Below are 21,316 nucleotides of genomic sequence, written 5' to 3' on the forward strand. Positions count from 1 at the left end.
GGCTGGGAACAGAACTTGGACCCTATTGATCACTGTGACCAGGTAACCACATTGGACAGTACAGATAAGGTCGGAAAGATACAGTCCCATGTCTCCATGAACTTATTACCTAATTTTAGGCCTGGTAGGAAAGGTAGGAAAACGGCCAAAATAAAATGCAAATAACGCAACACTTTGTACAAAGTAGTGTAGGGAAGGCAACACAACACAGGATGTAAGCCAGCAAACACAAGAGCCAAGTCCCCACTTGGTCACTTCGTTCCTCCTCTGTTAGGATGCAGCTTGTATTCCGGGCGACTCCACGCTGTCGTGATTGGGGCTTGAATGGGAGAATGCAAGGGAGAACACCATCCTAAATTTGCAAAGCATTGTGCACACAGGAGGCGGGGCTCACATATCTCTGTTCCATTTTGACTTTGACATGCTAATCCTGCGCTCTCAGGAGTATGAGCCACCTGCGTCTCATAAACCTTTCGATTTACTTACACACGTGTGACCTTTCCTATCCTGGGGCCACTCTAGCAGTATTGACCGCTGACTTGCAAGGAAGGGTGCTTAGCAACTGCATAGGAAATGATGCTTGCCGCTGCGATGTTGGTGGCCTGCAAGGATAAAAGCCGTAGAGGCGAATGAAAGCTGACCCGCTGCGAACAACCGAGGTGGATCCGGGAACAGGACCCCGAGTCCTTACTTGCACCCTGCCAGGTTCCCAAGTTGCTCTGCTTTCTCCAGTCACCTCTCGCTCCTCCCTCCGCTGCTGTCTTTTGTCTTTGAAAGCCGGGGGAGACCGACAACAGATTATTAACTGTGCACGCAGGTGTTATTGAAGAGACCAATTTGTGAACAATGGCCCTTCCCACGTTGTCCAAACAGAAAGATTGTTCCGCAGCTGTTATTTGCAGAACCTGTCAGCGTTCTCAGCGCTGCTACGGCGGCGCCAGCTGTCCTAGAGCGCGGCTCTCCCCGCGACGCCCACTCCTGACAACGCTGCGGAGCCCTCGCTGCGCAGCTGCCCACCGCTGGCCACACTCCACGCCCGGCTGCCTTGCACCAGACAACGCGACCTGGCTCCCCGCCTTCCTCGAAACAGCTCCATACCTCTCTTCTGGGAGCATCCTTCTCATTCCTTTATCCTTGAAAACAGAATCCATGGAGTTGCTTGGGAAGCCTACTGCGCTGCAAGTTTGGAGGACGGATATTCGTGCAGGCGTTATGTAAAATGTGTGGCCCAGATGCCTACTGCGGGTCTTCCCTGTAGGATCTAAGTGAACCCATCAATTCCGCAGTCTAGGGGTGGTCCAGACTTCCACCAGGGAATGCTTTCATTCCATCACCTACCCTAAGGCAGAAGAATGCAACCCTTTCAGTGAGTCCCTAACTAAAGCGGCTGCCAGTGTCACTGTAAAGAAGTTTTTCACTGTCCGCTTCCAACTCCTATGAGCTTGTTTGGCCCTGGAAAACTCGGTTTCCTCTCTCTACTCTCTAGTCCTCAGGCCCTTCCCCCAAATCTCCACACCCTGATCCCACCAACCGCTTCCAAGAGGCAGGCCTCCCTCTCCTTCAAGGAAGAAGTACTGTTTTATTCCTGGTACAAAGACCTTCAGTTCCAGGGGTGTCCTGCTGGCGCCGGAATGTCTGCTGGGCTGCCAGTTTCTCAAAAAATTCACTGGCCTTCTGCTCTCCCCTCTTCCCATTTGGGGATGACCCCTTACAGAGGCGGTAAGTTTCCCAAGGAGCAGGAAAAAAAAATGTTCGCTGGGGCTTTCCATCCTGAGTTTCCCACAATGGCCTGAAACCCCTAGCAGTTGGATCTTCCCCCACGCAGCAGCCAGGCCCATTCATAGGTGCTTAGCTGCTATTCCTATACAAATGGCATTCGAAACTGCCACAATCTTTTCCAGATCCCCCAAACAGGTAATCACAGTCTAGCCTAGTATTTGTGTGCCAAATTCAAATCTACAGACAAGAGTCGATAGCATTTTGTACACTACAATACTACCTGCCTTATATTGGAGTCCAAGTTAAAAATGTAAATTTTTTTCACATACCAATTTCTAAGGTGTTTGCCCCACTCAACTATGGAGCCATAAAATAGATTCTCAAGACCTCTTCTTAACACCATTTTAGGCTGATGGTGACACGTTCTAAAATGACCAATCATATCTTTTAAAAAAGATTTACTTATTTATTATTTATTTGTGTGAGCACACTGTCGCTGTACAGATGGTTGTAAGCCTTCATGTGGTTGTTAGGAATTGAAATTTTTAGGACCTCTGCTCGCTCGCTCTGGTCAACTCCACTTGCTCCGGCCCAAAGATTTATTATTATACATAAGTACACTGTAGCTGACTTCAGACACACCAGAAAAGGGTGTCAAATTTCGTTATAGGTGGTTTGAGCCACCATGTGGTTGCTGGGATTTGAACTCAGGACCTTCAGAAGAGCAGTCAGTGCTCTTACCCGCTGAGTTATCTTGCCAGCCCCTGACCAATCGTATTTTTTATGAAGTAACCTTAAGTTTCATCTCCTAATTTGCAATTCAAGAAAATGTATATATTAATAGCATTCTACAATTCTTTGTCGCTTTACTTCTAACCAAAAAAAAAAAAAAAAAAGATAATCACTCAAAAAAAAAAATGAACCCTGGACTTAGCAACCCCTGGTTGATTTTGGAATATTTATTAAGAGTCTGAAGGAAAACCGGATGATGTGAATGGGAGCTTTGCTCTACTTCCTAAAAAGTGCTCTGAGAATTCAAGAGACTTTAGTTTCTCAGGATTCTTGAGAATTATGTCCACCACCCCCGCATTCCCCAACGCTGGGACAGCAGTGCAGATCCACAGCAGACTGCACTTCCTGAACAAGCATTATTTCATCAGATGCAAGTTGACGACGCCAAGGCAGCGTACAGTCGCTCAGACGCAGCAAGCCCAAGGGTGCATTAAGCTGGTTAAGTGGCTGCTGGCCCAGCCCGGGTGCTGTCTGTCTCCTGGCAGTCATAATGCCACAGGCAGCAGAGAGGGAAGTGTCTCTGTGCATGCTAACTAGCTGGCTGGAAGGAGGCTAAGCTTCTTACTTACCTCAGTACCACATTAGGCTGGGGAAATACAAACCGGGCACCATGCAAATATTTACCTTCAGGGACCTTTGAGAGACCTCTGGGGGAAGGAAAATAAATCTGAACACGTATTTACTCATAATGACTCCCGATAGTGCCATCCGAACACAAGCCGAGCATTTCATTAAGCAGGCATCTCCAATGGCTGCTGGGCTGTGTAAATACATTATAAATAAAGCCACAGATCCGCTAGGCTGGCAGGATGAAGGTGCGGTGTTTGGATACACGAGCCTTGTCTCCCAATAAATCCCTTTTCTAAAGGGACAGAAAGCAAGGAGTTTGCCAGAGGATTGCATTTCTCCTTCTAATGGGGTCATTTAGAGAGAAGCCTCTAATCTGAAAGCATGCATACACGCTCACTTGTACAGTCTGGTGATCGTGAAAGAAGTGAACACGGTTTGATTTGGGACTCTCCACTCGGACTGATTTACCCAAGAAAAGCACTCGGATCAGTTAAGACCAAGGGCATCTATTGAACAGGATGAAAAATGACTTTCGAAAGATGTGTCCTTATCAGGCTGCTGCAGCAAAGCTATTGTGGGGTTCTCAGTCAGACCCTCAGAAGGAAAAGGGCATGACCTCTGCCTCAGTACATCCTTGGTGCCCTGCTCCGTCCCAGGCAATGCCGATGATGCTGAGAACAGGGCTTGCCTCGGAAAAGCCCCCAGCTTCTTATACAAATGCTCCTTCCACACAGTGATTTGCCACAAGGAAGTGGCTCTCCAGGCTAAAGATTCTTCGTGTCATTAGTCTCCCCTTCTCCTCCCAACTCACCAAAGGCGGCTGGGCAGGGCAATGACTCAGGAGGGAGCGGCCAGCCATGCCTTAAAAAACACAAGTGTTCTCTTAAGTCTGTCTGTTGGACTCATGAACCTACTAGTCACCAAGGGAGAGGAGTGAGCCAAAGCGGGGATGGGCATGCCGACACGAACTGGGGACAAGGTGAGAGAGGAGAGGCACAAACAAGAGAGCCACTGCTGTCCCTGAAGTTGGCGTAGTAAACCTCCGAGGTTTACTAAGAGCCTGACTGCCTCTCCACGATTCTCCAGAACCTTTTACCACATCTGCCTCCAGTAAAACCCAAGTCTCACAGACACACCTGTCTGAGGTTCTCCAGGAGACATGAATAATGGGAGCAGCAAGGAACTCAGATCTGAGCAAAGAACCAGGATCAATACATACAAGGGTCACGCAGAGGGTGGGCGAGGTCAAACCCCAATGTCTCCCAGGCTGGAAGAATTCCTTCTGCATATGATGGGCCCTTTATGTATGGAATCTATTCTGGCCATATTGACAAGACATTGTTCTGAGGGAACACCACCTAGTACTGTCAAGAAATACTGAGCGTGCAGGTGGCACTGGTAACTGTCCTGATCTCTCAGAGTCTAAGGTCCTTCACCTTCCACCATTTTAGAGACGCTGTGGTAATGGCTTGCACAGAAAGACCTCACAGTGACTCCCATTCTGACCTCTGCTTGTCCCCCACTTGTCACTGTTGCTGCTCACTTGCAGCCATGCTGATGTGACTGGACTAGGATGGCTGGGAAAATGAATGGGGGAGGAACGACTCCTTGAGAGCCTCAACATTCAATCACACGTTCCCCAGCCTGGAGGGCTCCCAGCAATGGCACTCCCATTAGCATGATTTCCAGCTAGCTTATTAACCAAACCCCACTGCTTCTGGCTTGCATTCAGGCCCTGATACAAAGGAATAAGTAAAAGCTGTTTTCTCCACAGCGGTATCTCGCCTCCTTGGCAGGTGGCAGAGGGTGATGTATAGAAGAGCTGGCATCTCCTCCTCCTCCTCCTTGGAAAGAAATTCAGCACACAACACCCCTGTCAGCCATCCCACCAGCCAGCTGACTCTCTGGGGGCAGCGGCAAAGCTGGCTCCAGCTGCCTTGACTAGGAACAAACCCCATGTGACTGAGGACTCTGTACTGGCTCTGCCCTCTCCTGGAGTCCCAATTCCCACCCAGGCGACCTCTGCCTCTATGCCCCAAGCTCCCAAATTCTCCTCTCTCATCCTTCTGTGTAATCAATTCCTGTAAAATGTCATTGGAACTTTCAAGTACTGCCTTTTCTAAAAGCCCATTAGTTTCATTAAAGCCGCCCTATCCTCCGCCTCTCTTTCCTCCGTTGTAATACATACATCAGCATATTCTCCGGGATGCAGAGCTATTGCCATGCTAACAGAGCCTTTCTTCTAAATGCCGAAGCTTCTGGAATAGCTTCTGTGTCTCTCCCTTCTTCTATCTGTGTTCCCACAGAAACAAAATTTGGCATCCACAGGGAGCAGTTGATAACACTGAGCTCCAACATCTGGTCCATCCGTGGCTCCTAATGTTATTATACAGAGGTCTGGGCTGCAACCTGACCAGGAGAACAGGGATCTTGCTGGAGCTAGGTTGGCAGAGAAAGCACACTGCACTTTCTGAGACAATGTTACCATTGAGAGGTTTTTAAGAGGGAGGTATGAAACCAGAAAGAGTATCAAGTGCCTACCCTACCTTAGTGCACAGCCACTGATCAGGGTGCTGAGAAAGCCCAGGAGCGTTAAATGTCCCCATTTGCATTAGCACAAGGCAAGGTTGAAGGGATGCATGTGGCCATGTGGGTGGCACAGAGTAAACAGTTGATAGACAGTAAGCAACATCATTAATTCAGTGTGTGCCAAATAACATTCTCTGTACAATACTCGAATCGCCTCTCTCATTTGCCTTCAGCACAGTCCTGGGAGGTAGTGCCACTTTCAACCCCATTTTAAAGACAAAGAAAGAAACAGAGTCCCAGATCTGTGGTCCCATAACCAGCAAGTACTGGCTGCAAGCTTCAAAGCCAAGTCGATCTGACTGCAAAGTGTCGCTTGTCACAATAAGTCCCATGAGCGTCGTAGCATTTCAGCCTAATTCTAACCGGGATCACCAAAGCTCCATAGAACAAGGGGTTGTGAGATTTAGCCGAAACAAAACAATACCCCAACTAGATTCAATTTTGGATAAGGAACAACTCTTAAAACACATCCCATGCAATATTTACTAATAACTATGCTAAAATATCATTTCTTTTTGTGGCACTTAGACTCATAGCCAAAGTCTCATATTTTGCCTGGGACCCCTAATGTAGCACCACTCCCATAAAAACCCAGCCAGATAGTGTAGGTTAGAAACTCACAAGAGTGCTGACTGAATTTTTCAAGCCAGCTAGTCGCCAAAGTAAGACCCAGAGGCTCTGTGCTGTTTGATTGTTGTTGTTGTTGTATGTATCTTTTGACACAATATTGAGAAAATATCTCCACCACTCTGGACTGTAGGCAGGTCTGTAGGGCCTTTTTTTTTTTTTAAACTGATGTGGGAGGGCCCAGCCCACTGTGAGTAGTATCACCCCTGGACAGATGTTCCTAAATTGTATTAAGAAAGCAAGCTAAAAAAAAAAAAAGCCAGAAGGTGCTAGAGAGATGGCTCAGCGATTAAGAGCACTGACTGCTCTTCCAGAGGTCCTGAGTTCAATTCCCAGCAACCACATTGTGGCTCAAACCATCTGGAATGGGATCAGATGCCCTCTTCTGGTGGGTCTGAAGACAGCGATAGGGTACTCATATACAATAAATAAATAAATAAATAAATAAATAAATAAATAAACCTTTGCAGGGGGAGGGATAGGGGATTTTCGGAGGGGAAACTAGGAAAGGGGATAACATTTGAAATGTAAATAAAGAAAATATCTAAGAAAGAAAAAAGAAAAAGAAAAAAGAAAGCCAGAAGGACCAAATCAGTAAACATCACTCCTCCACAGCTTCTGCTTCAGTTCCTGCCTCCAGGTTCCTGCTCTGACTTCCCTCCATGAACTGATCCCAGAGATGTGAACTGAACAAATCCCTCATCCCCAAGCTGCTTCTGGTCATAACCTATTGGAACCTGATGGGAATGTCCCCCCAGGACAGGCTAGAGCTGGACAGCCATGACCCGGAAGTGAGCTAACAACAACTGGTGTATCCAAGCTGCACTGGTCTCAGCGGCTGCAGCCCTTCAAGTCTCAGCTGCAATTCACAGTCTGTGCCCTGTCACATCCTCCTCTGCCTGAGGCAGGAAACTCCTTCCGGCTCCCACCCACCCTGACATCTATTTTTAACAAAGAAACTAAGGATCTCCCTCATTTGGGAGACCAGGGTTGGGGCTGGGGTAGGGGGGTGGCAGTTACATAGCCACACCAAAAAAAAAAAAAAAAAAAAAAAAAACCACCAAAAAACAACCAACTGGATGCAGGAACAAGTTCACACTGGTAAACACCAGCCCTGGCCAATGCGTTCATTTTTCAAGTGTGAGCATGTTTTGAAGTCCAGATGCCATTTCAAAATGAGAATCTGAGAGAGCAGCAAGTGGGCTCTCCTGGCACTGTTCTTTTCCTCCTTCCCTGCTCTACAGAGAAGCAAATGCCACCGTTCTCATTTCCCCTTCTGTGGGAGTTGGTTCCACTGTTCTGACCAGTAAAGCAATAACCTTAGCCAGCAAGTTCCTCAGGCATTTCTGAAGCCAAACTCTGTGACCTCTCCTACCTGGCTCCCATCTCTAAGTTATCAATGTAACACACACATTCGAACACACACGGAGAGCAAAACCCATGTTTCTAAGAACTTAACTGAGCAGTCTGACCTTCCTGTAGACAAGTCAAAAGCCCCGGTCTACCCCACACACGCGAGTTGGGCCCCTCCTCCAGCTTTGTAATCACCTGGTTTAGCCAGTCTGAGCTCCAGGGATCAGAGAAAGGGTTTGGCCCTTGGATAACCCCCAGGGCAATGGCTGTAGCTCTCAGCTACACCCAGGACCAGTGATTCTCACAGAGAAAGCCTGCCTTCCCTCACAAAAGGAAGCCAAATACAGAATGCCCAGAAAGATGTTTCAAGTGTATCTAATAGTATGCCAATTTAGGTTTTCGAATTTGAATACTGTAAGCAACAGGTACTAAATGCCTATTGTTTGTCCATTACAGAAGAAAAGCTCCATTCTTGGAAGTGACAGGCGTCAGTCTTCCACATTTCATAGTTGCAATGATGGCCAATGATCGAGAGCCTGCCGGACACCAGGCACTGTGCTAAACCGCTTACACACGGTGTTCTGCTCGCTCCTGAGCCATCCCACCAGGTCAGATCGGGAAATGCCCAGCTGAAGAGCAGGAGCTGCTGCTAGGATCTAAGCACGCTGACTCCAGGATCAAACCTGCGATCACATCACATTCGTCTACGCATTGGCACGGCCTTTCGTGCCTCTCTCCTCGCTTTAGATGACGCTGGCCTCTGGCCTCGCACAAAAAACTGAGACCATGCTGAGAATTAGAAAAGCATTGTAAAGTCAAAGCTATTATTACCTTGCCATTTCCAACAGTCTGTAGAAGGTATGCATGGTGTGAGTGTTGGAAGGCCAACACTAATAAAATCCCATCTTGATAGCGTTCTTTCTCGTCAAGTCCTTTGCCAATGAAGGAAACTTTCCATTTAAGCATGGGAAAAAAAACATGTTACATACACACACACACACACACACACACACAACTGGCAGCCACTGAAAGAACCAATCTGAGACACCACTAAATTAGTGTGTTGGACCAACTAAGTGTTAAGCCAATGCCATCTGCTGCTGGAAGGCTCTAAAGAATGCCCATCCTCCACTAGTGTATCCTCCTGCTGACGTGAACGTGTTTCTCAAGACTTTGTGTGTTGAAATGGAATGACCTCTATGTGGGGTAGACTTTACAGGTTGATCCAGCGGTAGTGGTTAGAGTTGGTGGAAGGAGGGGTCTTTGGAAGATATTTAGAATGAATAACATCACTGAGAATAAACTTCCATGAGTGAAGCCTGCAGCGGTCTCTCTCTCTCTCTCTCTCTCTCTTTCTCTCTCTCTCTCTCTCTCTCTCTCTCTCTCTCTCTCACACACACACACACACACATACACACACTCACACACACACACACACACGACTGACTCTGTGAGATTCTGGTCTACTAACTTAGGAGGGATCTGCAAGCAATGCACCCATCATTAGTTTCGATGCTTTGATGCTTAGAACTGTGAGCCAGAATAAACTTCTTCTTTCTCAAATGTATCCAGTGTGTGAGGTGTGTTACTGACAACAGAAAATGGACTGATTCAGCAAGGGAAATTTAATAGATCGTTTTCAGTTACTAGACAGGTTTAATTGAGTAGTCCTACAACAAAACACACCCCCAGGCATAGCATTAGATCCCATGATGAGGCAGTGTCAGCCAGAAGAACAATACAATTCATTGGAAAATTCTACATTCTGTGTCTTTCTTTCTCTCTTTATTTTGTTCTTTCTTTCTTCTTTCCTTTTTTCTTTCTTTCACATCTTTCTTCCTTTCTTTTCACGTCTGCCTGTCTGTCTATCTGTATGATATGTATGTATGTATGTATGATGTACATGTGTGTGTGCGCTTGCCTTTTGTGGGTATGTTTATGTGTGTGTGTTCATGGGGGGCACATGGGTGCACATGCATATTTGTGAGGTTGATATCAGGAATCTCCTTTGATCACTTTCCACCTCACTCTTTCTGAGACGGGGTCTCTGGATTAAATTCGGAGCACACCAATACAGCCAATCTTCTTAGCTAGCCTATTCCGAGGATCCCTTAATTCTGCCTTCTGAGGTTTGAAGGAGCCAACCTCCATTCCTCCTGCTTGCTTTCGTGGCAAACATTTTAACCTCTGAGTCATCTCCCCAGCCCTTCAGACAGTATTTTCAAAAGAGAAACACCGGGGCATCAGTTTTCTTGTTGCTGTGTGAACCCGTTTGCTCACTGAAGTCTAGGCACACGCTGGGTTTTCCCCCTGACTCCCTAGTCTTTGGTAGAGTTCACTTCCTTTCATATGTGGGATTGAGGTCTCCCACACTCTCCTTCTATCAGCTGGCACTGCCTTAGCTCCTAAGACAGTTCACACCCCTTGCTTCATGGTCCCCACCTCCAAGCCACAAATGGCTTGGCAATTTTTTTTTTTTTGTTGGTTTCAAATCTCCTTCAAAGATTCTGCTTTTAAAGGGCTCACCTGATTAGGTCAAGGCATCAAGATAATTCTCCCTTTATTGATATTTGTACAAATGCATGGGTAAATGTATAATGTATCAAGTTTAAGAAAGATTTTATAATGTTATAATGTTGTTACACTGAAAATATTCTAATAAATCAATAGAATTTGATACATTGTATGTGGGCATTTTGTATAAAATTTGTTGTATAAGCCAAACCATGTTTTTTTTTTAAAAAAGATGATGCATAATTTAAAACAAGTGCCAAGACTTAGCAAATGGATCAGATCAAACACCAATTTAGAGAGATAAGGGAAAATTGGTTATTTTGATGGATTCCATTTTGTAAAGTTATATTAAGCAAAATCGAAGCCAACTTTGGACAAAATCCTTCCTAAGGTAAGGGACAATGAAAACCTGGTTGGCAAGTCTCCAACATACCCTAGAGAAGACATTCTGACTAGGAACATTGAAGAAATGTTCAGCAATACTCATAAATCTCCTATAGATCTGAAAATTGAGCACGTTCAAGGTCATGAGGACACTCAGAGCAAAATCAAGACATAAATCCTCATACTGTTTATTGGGCTTCAAGTTATCCTTGTTTTTCCAAGCAAAAGATCAACAGATAGAAAGCAGAAAACCCAATCTTTTTTTATTTACACACCTCCCCAAGCTGGGCTAGATTATTATGGAGAGAATGACAGTGTCTGGGCTCAGAGTGAGGGTGGAGAGGCACAAGGTGGCACTGTCATCATGGCAGGAACAGGGTGACTGGCCATCCCACTTGCTCAAGACCGAGGAATTTCCCGAGACAGGAAGCTTTGAGCACAGAAACAGTGGATTGTTATTAACTTCTCTGAGCCTCAGGTTTCTCACCTGTTAAATGGGGGTGTCATGATGTGTGTTTCTATGAGACACAATGTCCCTGAGTCACTACCACTGACTTCAAAAGCATCAGCTACTGTGTTGTGGCCTCCCTTCCCCCCAGCCTGGAACCTGCCTGCTCAAGGGTGGAGCTACCGGCTCATTCGTCCTGACACGCCCACTGCTGGAACCTGCCTCTGCTGCCTGGAGTCACACACGTGTTCGTCCTGCTACTGGACCCTGAGTTACTTGGCGGGAAATTGGGTTCCCTCCCCCTTCCTTTATAAACTGAGTGTCTGGAAATATTAAATTGAGTCTTGATCCGAATGTTGTCTTGACTCCATTGTTTCTTCCGCCCCGTCTAGATTCCTCTCTTTGCAGGGAACTGCCATTCTCAGTGAACCGTTCGTGTTGTAGACCGCGGGCGGGCCGCAACACTGTGTTACTACACATCTTTGCCACATCCAACATTACTTTCTGAGAGTTTTTTACCCAGGATATCAACTTTTGATCTAACAATGTGCACAATTTGAAGCTTATGATATGATTACACTGGGTGCACCACTGTGTGGATGCTGAGTGATGTACAATCCCCAGAGCATCTAATAATGAAAGGTATCTTTGTCTACCCAAGTGCGGCAGCAGGGTACAGGCCTTTAAGCCCAGCTCTCAGGAGGCGGAGGCAGGTAGATCTCTGTGAGTTTGAAACCAGCTTGATCTACAGAATGAGTTCTAAAACAACCAGGGCTATATAGAGAGACTCTGTCTCAAAAAAATAAACAAATGACAAGAAAAGGTGCCTTTGTCCATTTCTCGCAAAGCTTTATTCACATTCAACCAATTTTTCTGCCTCAAATTAATTAATGTAGCTTTGATACATAAACACAGCAGAATAATCTGTTGTATTTAAAAATCAGACAGGTCTCCCTAATATTGTATCTATTAGAAAGTCCAGACGTGATGATACACACCTTTAATCTCAGTATTAGTCTCAGGAGGCAGGCGAGGTCATATAAAGCTATACAGTGAGACTCTGTCTCAAAAAAAATAAAAAGTTAAAGATGTCATTTATTTGTACTTGATAGACTAGCTGGCTATCCTCCTGCAAAAGACAAGTTCAGAATAAAAAGTAGCAGTTAAAAATAATCAAGAAAAAATGTGGGTTTTTGTTTGTTTGGTTGGTTGGTTCATTTTTTTGGTTTGTTTGTTTGTTTGCATGTTTTGAGACAGGGTCTTTCCATGTAGTCTTGGCCATCCTGGAATCTATTCATGCCTGCCTCTGTCTCCCAAGGGCAGATATTAAAAGCATGTGCCAGTATGCCCAGCAAGGAAGACACTGTTAATATTCGAAGACCAGAGCTTTAGTAGAGAACCAACATGAGATGAGATGTCGTCAACTTCAGCTCTGAGCTTCCTACAACAAAAGTAAAATCTGAAACAGATTTCCACTCTAAAACACAGGGAAAGCACAGAGGTGTATTCAGAAACCCACGTCTTCCTATGCCTAAGCTCTGAGAATTATCACGTAATTCTCTATGTAAAAGGCGCAGAGTAACCTAGCAGGGTATCATAGCCCAAGTTCCCTGAAGATTTCAGACTTTCATGTAACCGTTTCCACAGACCCTTCAGAAAAAAGCAAGGACAGGTGCTGTCTCAGTAAAAACAGAGCTTTAGGTTTGGTGTTCTTTTCCTCCCAACATCTGCAACAGTGTACTCACATACATGGAATAAATCTTTAAAAAGAAAGAGAATAAGGTTTACAATAAATAATATGAAACCATGTGGCATTCTATGGCCAATGAAATGTGAACGTCAACAATATTAGTAATATATAGAATTTCCAAGTAAAAATATAAGTCTGGACAATTTTTGCCATAACATTGTGTTGTTAGCAAGGGTGCTTGACATATTGCTTACTTCTGACACATATATAATGGTATTCAACCAAATTAAAAATAGGTAAAGTGGACTTAATTTTTGTGCATCTCTCACTATAGAGCGCTGCTGGTATAGGAATGGGTGAGCTGCACCGAGGGCATGAGAACAGGCCAGCTGGCTCTGCCCCTTTCCAGCTGCAGCACTGGGTGAGCTAACAGGGGGCAGTGCTGGAGAGCTCACCCTGGTGGTGTGGGTGCAGGAGAGCTGATGGCTGACCAACTCAGCTACCACCCAAGCCCAGATCAAGGACTTCTTGTTGGTCCACCCCAACATCTACCCCATCTATGAACTGCTGGAGCATGCAAAGGAGCCAGCTCTGCAGATCCAAAGCTGCAGGATCTCCATGACACAGGGCAACAACAGGATATCTGAGAGGAGTCCCAGTGAGGATCCAGTATTGACAGTGTAGCAGAAGCCAGAGGCCTCAAACCAGACCAATGACTTTGCAATGAACATTTGGAAGTAAAGATGTGTGGACCAAAAGGTACACTGTGGGGCACACTGAGACAAACTACAGCTTCCATGATTAGATTTTTTTTTCTTTTAGAAGGACGTTGCAAGGACAGAGAGTGGGTACAAAGAGACAGGGAAATGAGTGGGATTGGGGCATATGATATAAAATGCACAAAGAATCAACAAAAAGTGAAATAAAAAACTTTTGTGCATCAAAGGTCATTGTTGGGATGGATCAATCATTCAGTTGTTAAAGTACAATTATCCAGGAATGAGGACCACATATGATTTCCTAGAACCCACTTTAAAAAAAATGAGGACTGTAATGGCTCAGTGGTTAAGAGTACTGGCTGCTCTTTCAGAGGTCCAAGTTCAATTCCCAACAACCACATGGTGGTTCACAACCATCTGTAATGGTGTGCATTAGGACAGGGCATATATGTATAAAAAATATATTTATTCATGTAAATATATATATTTATGTATATGTGGGTATATACATATATATGTATATTTACATGAATAAATAGATTTAAAAAAATAATAAAAAGCAAAGCAAAAAAAAAAAAGCACGGGACAGGCTGGAGAGATGGCTCAGAGGTTAAAAGCAATGGATTCCGTTTTCCCAGCACTCAATGATGGCTCACAGTCATCTGTAATTTCAGTTCCCCCAGGATCTGATGCCCTCTTCTGGTTTCCATAGGTACCAGACCTTCAAGTAGTACACAGACATATGTGCAGGCAAAATATTCATACACATAAATAAATAAATAAATAAATAAATAAATAATCTTTAAAATTAAAGGGGGATAGACATGGTAGTGATCATATCCCAGGGCTGGGGAGCAGCGACAGACCCATGTCTAGGGTACTATGCTAGCCGGCCAGCCTAGCTTCTTTGGCAAGTTCCAGGCCAATGAGAGATCGTATCGCAAAATACAACGTGCCACAGGCTAGAGAGATGGCTCCGTGATTAAGAGCACTGACTGCTCTTCCAGAGGTCCTGAGTTCAATTCCCAGCAACCACATGGTGGCTCACACCCATCTGTAATGGGATCTGGTGCCCTGTTCTGGAGTGCCAGCATACATGCTGTGAGAACATTGTATACATAACAAATAAATCTTAAAAACAAAAACAAACAAACAGCAAACAATGAGCCAGCTATAGTAGCACACAGCTTTAATCCTAGCAGAGGCAGATGGATCTCTGTGACTTCAAGGCCAGCCCGGTGTGTTTTCCCATCCTACTTCCTCCCCCTGAGTGTCCAGGAGCTGCACACCAAGCTAAAAGGATGAAGCAGAGCCTGGAAGAGGTGGCGTCTGCAGGATCCTCATAGCTTCTGCACAGACACTTTATTCAGGGTGAACAAGGGCTATATCAACCTTGGAGAGTGGGAAGGGGTTTTCAGGGTGAACGTAAGTCATTGGCTGGAGCTTAACAGACTAGGAATGCTTCGTTTGCATGGAGAGGTATCCCAGGGATCCCAGGTGCTTGCTGGGCAGTTTCTTATGGGAGAGGGAGTGTGGTTGAACTTGTAATTTTGCCAAGGACCATGTGACCTTCCTCAGGTAGAGCCATGTGACCTTCCTCAGGTAGAGGGTGTGGGGTTTAGGCTCCCCAGATAAAGACAGGCAGAGAAGAGGAAGCCCTGCTGGAAAAGGGAGTCAGCCATTTTTCGATGAGTTCAGAGGAATCCAGACATGGTAGACTGCAACCTTAAATAGCAGGGTTTCCCCACAGCCTGGTCTACATAGAGAGACCTTGTTTCAAAAAAAAAAAAAAAAGCAAAACCAAGGTTGGCAGCATTTGAAGAATGATAGCTGAGGTTCTTGTCTGACCTCTACATACACCAAAACACACACACACATGTCTAGCCACTGCAGAATATACTTTGCTAATTTCTCTAAATGTTAAACACAGAGTTATCTTGTAACTTAGCAACTTCATCTCTAGCTTTATGCTCAAGAAGATTAAAAACACAAATCCACGCAAAATGTTCATTAGCTGTGTTATTTATGCCCCAAAAATAGAGAAAACAATCCAAATGTCTGTCTGTCAATACATATATAAATAAAATGTGGTATTCTCATATGGTGGAATACTATGCAACAACAGAAAAGGAATGGAATTCTGTTATATACTGTAACATGAGTGAGTCTTTGAACTAATGCGGTAGGTGAAAAAGTCATGGATGAGACCCATCATCATCTGCAACAGGGAAACACACAGTGACAAGAGCACATTCGCGACTGCCAGGAACTAATTCAAAGGGGGAACCCTCCTAATAATGACAGGGTTTCTGTCTGGGGTGATTAAGGCAGGGTGATTGTATAACATGTAAATATAGCAAAACCCATGTGGTTGTGTGCCTTAAAATGTTACGCTGTAGCGGCATGTAAATTATATCTCAATTTGATATTTTCTCAAAGAATCCCCAAGGCTGAGCTAGAGACAGGGCTCAGTGGTAGAACATGCACAAGGCCCCTGGGGTTTGATACCTGGTATCAACAAGAGAGGACTGGAGAGATGGGCCTGTGAGTGAAATGCTTGCAGTACAAATATAAGCCTAAACCCCAGCAGCAACATAAAAGGTGGGTGTGGCAGTATAGCAATGTGCACCTGTAACCCCAAGACTGGGAGGTGGAGACAGAATGATCCAGCTAGCTTCCACTTCAGTGAATGATGCTGCCTCAAAAATACAGTGGACATCTACAGAGGAAGACACCTGACCTTGACCCACCTTGGCCTCTGAATTCCACAACACACACACACACACACACACACACACACACACACACACACACACATACACACACACACATACACACACATACACACACACACACACACACACACACACGCTTTAGCTGAGAATGGTAGGCTAAGGCAAAAAAAGATCAGGCATTCAAACCCATCCATGGCTACATAGCAAGATGTCTCAAAATTCTAAAACTGCATCTAGAGAGATGTCTTAGTAATAAGGAGCACTGGCTGCTTTTCCAAAGGACCCAGGCTCAATTCCCAGCACCAACATGACAGTCACAACTTTCTCTAATAGTTCTAAGGCATCATACCCCCTCACACGATCTGCACACACCCAAAACACTAATGCACTTTAAAAAATGAGATGGAAAAAAATTTAATTCTCAAAACAAAACACAAACCAAAAGAAAATGAATTCACAAAGCAAAATAGAACCTTTCCATTCTAGTTCACACGTGAACTCAAATAGCACCCTTCAACTTTTGCTGAGGAATTAAAGACTGCTCTATTAATTTTAGTTGGTTCATTAGTTTGTTTGCTTATTATTATGGGAGTTGAGGAATATGTATGTATGTATGTATGTATGTATGTATGTAATATGTATGTATGTATGTGTGAGTACATGTCAGAGTTGGTTCTCTCCTTCTATCAAATGGATTCTGGGAATCAAACTCAGGTCTTCAAACTTGACAGCAGACGCCTTTCTTAACCCACTGACTCACCTTGTTCAGTCTACAGACACCTCTTACACATTGCATGGACCCCATCGCCCATTTAAGTTAACTTTATTATTATCTTCCTTATATGCAAATATACGTTTTAGGTTAAGGTTTATTCATGCAAGCAACTATATAGTCACAATAAGCTTGGAAATTAAGAATATTCAAAACTACAAAAATCAAGTTAAAAACACAAAGTTGACAAGGGAGATGGTGTTGTTTTCTGAAATTGCACCCATCCTTGTGTAGACACTGACAGCCGTGGCATAGTCTCTCCTGTCTGACTTGCAAATAGAGCCTTGTCCGTGACAATTCAACTGTTCAAATTCCTGCAACGTCTTTGTTCACCCACTCTCTCCACCTGGCACAAATGCATCTCATAAACCTCTGCCCAAGAAATTCTGCTCTGTATCAATACAAAGTCCTGAACTATGGACAAAGAAATACATTGGGATTTGTTCATGAAGATTACCTAAAATCATTTAGATTACCCAGAATATATTTATAACAGATTTTTTTTCTGCCAAAAACAAAGGCATTTTGTATTCTTATTCTCTAGCAAAATCTCATGTCTCTCAGTAGCCTGTAACTTTTCCTCTACCCTCAATTGCACAACCACAACTGACCAAAGAGCACATCACTCCCGAGCCTAGTCCAGAGCTTCATGGGGAGGGGTGACTCACAGGCAACTGCAGCACAGAAAGATCCAGCCCAGCATGCAGCAAGCATGCGAACTGCTGAGTGCTGAGTCTCTCCCCACCCACCATGCAGGTGATGCCATGGAAGAGGGTCTCCTCCTGTTATTTACATTCCCTTGGAGAAGGGACTTATGAACCTTGAAACTTTCTGGGCTTCTTGAGCCTTCCAAGTTTCCATACTTTCCTGAGTCCTAGGAGTGTCTGCTTCAACTCAGAAGAAACAGCTACACGACACAAAGAATGCGTCTGCTGACCCATGAGCTTCCAGGGATTCCAGTTTGAGCAACATGGCTATAGTTTGAATCACCAGCTTTCAGATGTGTGCCTGCATCCAAAATCGGGTAGGAAGGCTTGTTAAAACACAGAGTTCTGGCCCCCCTGCTTCAGCCTTCTTAGTTCAGTAGGTCCAAGATGAGGCAAAAATTTGCCTTTGTAACAATTTTCTGACTTAGACTGAGGTTGCCACACTGGGAACTATTACTTGAGAACCACTGCCCTCTGTCTTTCCAATGAGCTCTCTCTCTCTCTCTCTCTCTCTCTCTCTCTCTCTCTCTCTCTCTCTCTCTCTCTCTCTCTCTCTCTCTCTCTCCCTCCCTCCCTCCCTCCCTCCCTCCCTCCCTCCCTCCCTCCCACATGCAAAAACTAATGAGCCTTTCTTAGCTTCTCATGCAGAGTGTGCCCAGAGGTAGTACGGGGAAATTCTCATTAATAAACCTTCCTGATCCATTCACCTCTAGTCAAAGGTTTCTATAGCAACCCAAGCTCCAGCACAAGGCTCAGGCCACATTTTCACATTTTCACCAACTGCAGCTGGACAAGTGGAAAATAAGTAACCCCTTGTGATCGACCAAGAAAATGAGGAATAATCAAAGATTTGCACCAGGACCTGACTGGAATTAATTCCCTGAGATTTAGGTCCATGGAACACCAGGCGCCTGCCCCACCAGAGATGACATGAGGTACAAAGCAGCATTTTCATGGCACTATCTTCATTGTCGATGGTCCACACATGAGGATGGTTTTCCTCCCTTCTTTATAATTGCTTCATACTCTTTCTGAGAGACCACATGGGGTGTGGAAAGACTATGAACTCTGAGGCCATATTTTGAATAGTAATTCTGTCTCTTGCTACCTGTCACGACCTGGGGGTAGTTATTGAACCTACAGAAGCCTCAATTGTCGTCCTCATTGGCTTACAGAAGTACCCACTCTAGCCTGGATCCTGAAACCTAACCAAGAAGCAGAAACTACTTTTAAGTGTTTCCACAGTGAAGTTCCACAGCTCCACAAATGAAGAGGGAGCTGAAGTCGAAGCTTCTGCCATCCTTCTGGTGGGAGACAAAGACAAGAGATGGAATTATAGAGTCCAGAGTCGCCTCGGCCTCTGGAGGCCAATGAGGTAGATACTCTCCCAACAGCCTCCTAGAAGAGAGAAGGGATTCTCTCATTTCCCCACCACACACACACACACACACACATGCATATATCTTATTATACACATGTACATATATACATATATACACACTTATACATGCACATATATACATACATACATCTATACACATACATATTATACACATCTACATACATATACACACATGCATACATATACATACATACATACATATACATACACACATATACATCCATGCATATACATGTACACACACACACACACATACATGAACACACCACAATGAGTGTGAACACCCATTCAGCTGGACCACTTCCTTCCACTGTCGAGCCCCATGGGGCCATGCACTATGGATTGGCTCCCCTGTGCTGTAGCTTAGGGGCTACCTATATTTGAGGATGAGGACCCCAGAAGAGCCCAGAGCTACTAGAAAAAGTGATGCATGCAAGTCCTGAGCTGCTGCAGGGATTTTCTTTCTTTCCTTCTCTCTCTTTCTTTCTTTCTTTCTTTCTTTCTTTCTTTCTTTCTTTCTTTCTTTCTTTCTTTCTTTCTTTCTTTCTTTCTTTCTTCCACTGATGTTTGGGCGCCTTTTCCTCAGACCCCTGACAGTTCCTCCGTTCCTCACGGTGTCTCTTTGTCCTCCCACTCTCTCTGTCACGCTGTTCTTCCCTCCCATTTCCTCGCCCACACTCAAAGGCAGACAGCAAGTTGGCTGTCCTCCCAATCAGCAAGACAAGGCACTCCATGCAATCCTGAGGATGTGGTCGTACAATTCAGCTGCCAGATCCAGTTGTGGCCTCTTCTACCTGAGAGCTCTGCCTCCACACACTGGGTCACACAGGCAGGTCCACGTGTCAATGTGACACCAATCCAACAATTCAACAGAACACACCAGCTCCGTATACCGTAGCTCTCTGTGTCTAGACCCCTCATAGTTGGCCTCATTAGAACTATGTAGATTTTTTATTCCAGAGTCCCCTCCTTCCAACATTCAGGGCTGCAGCTATTTATCTGAGGAAGGAATAGCTTAAAAAGTAGCCTCTGAGTCCTCTCCATCCCTGGTCATTCTGTGACACCTGTATTATCTGTATTCACATATGGCTACTTCCTGGACACCTCTGCAGCCTGGACTTCATTCAACCACAGACAAACAGCTCAAAATGCTGGCAACCTGGTCCAAAATGATTTTTTATTAACTACGGATGAACTTCAGGACAAAAGACCCCACATCTTATCACAGAAGGGGTGCAGGGTGTATTGTCAAATTCAATCCTGCTTACAAGTAAGGTATTTGTAAATTCGAACAAATCGGAACTGCAGAAGCACAATTAAGGCAAGAAAAAGTATTTTATCACACAGGGCCTGTGGGGAAAACCTTGTAACAATTTGTACTGCTGGGAGTATAAAAGAATCTTTTCTCTCAGGATGTCTTTAATAAGTGGAATCCAGATGTGAACTTGAGTCCACATCTGGTCAACATAGGCTGGTCACATGAAGCACCTCTAACACACAGCTGGCTGAACACTCTGCTTACAACTTTATTGTTTCAGGTTTTCTATAATCAGAGCAGAGTTTGAGGTGTGTGTGTGTGTGTGTGTGTGTGTGTGTGTGTGTGTGTGTGTAGGCCAGAGGACAGTCTTGAGTGTCATTTGTTCCTCCAGCACAGACACCTTTTCTTTTCTTTTCTTTTCTTTTCTTTTCTTTTCTTTTCTTTTCTTTTCTTTTCTTTTCTTTTCTTTTCTTTTCTTTTCTTTTCTTTTCTTTCCTTTCCTTTCCTTTCCTTTCCTTTCCTTTCCTTTCCTTTCCTTTCCTTTCCTTTTCTTTCCTTTCTTTCCTTTTCTTTCCTTTTCTTTTCTTTTCTTTCTTTTCTTTTCCTCTCTTTTTCTTTTCTGATTTTAAGATAAGGTCTCTTACTGGCCAAGTTTTCTACTTGCCAAGCAGGCTAGGGTGGATTGTTAGCAGGCCCCAGGGACACACCTGCCTCTGCCTACCCAGCACTAGGATTACAACCCCGCACCATGCCTGACATTTCTCATGGGCCTGGGGATTGGATTCAGCTCCTTGTGCTTGCATGGCAAGGAGTCTGCCATCTCTACAGCCTGGGTTAGACCCTTTAACCAGCCTTGCTTTAGCACTGCTTGTCAAAGGGAGGTCCAGCACGTCCTGGGAACCTGCCAGAAATGCATGTTCTTAGACTCTGTCTCACACTCTGTGCTAAAGCAGGGGGCCCAGGGGGTCATGGCAGACAGAGCTGAGCCCCGGGGACTTAGCAAGACTCAGGTGTTTCTGTTACATACTAAGCTTTGT

Source organism: Mus caroli, unplaced genomic scaffold, assembly GCF_978045245.1.
Source record: "Mus caroli unplaced genomic scaffold, Mus_caroli_1 scaffold_2, whole genome shotgun sequence".
Classification (NCBI taxonomy): domain Eukaryota; kingdom Metazoa; phylum Chordata; class Mammalia; order Rodentia; family Muridae; genus Mus; species Mus caroli.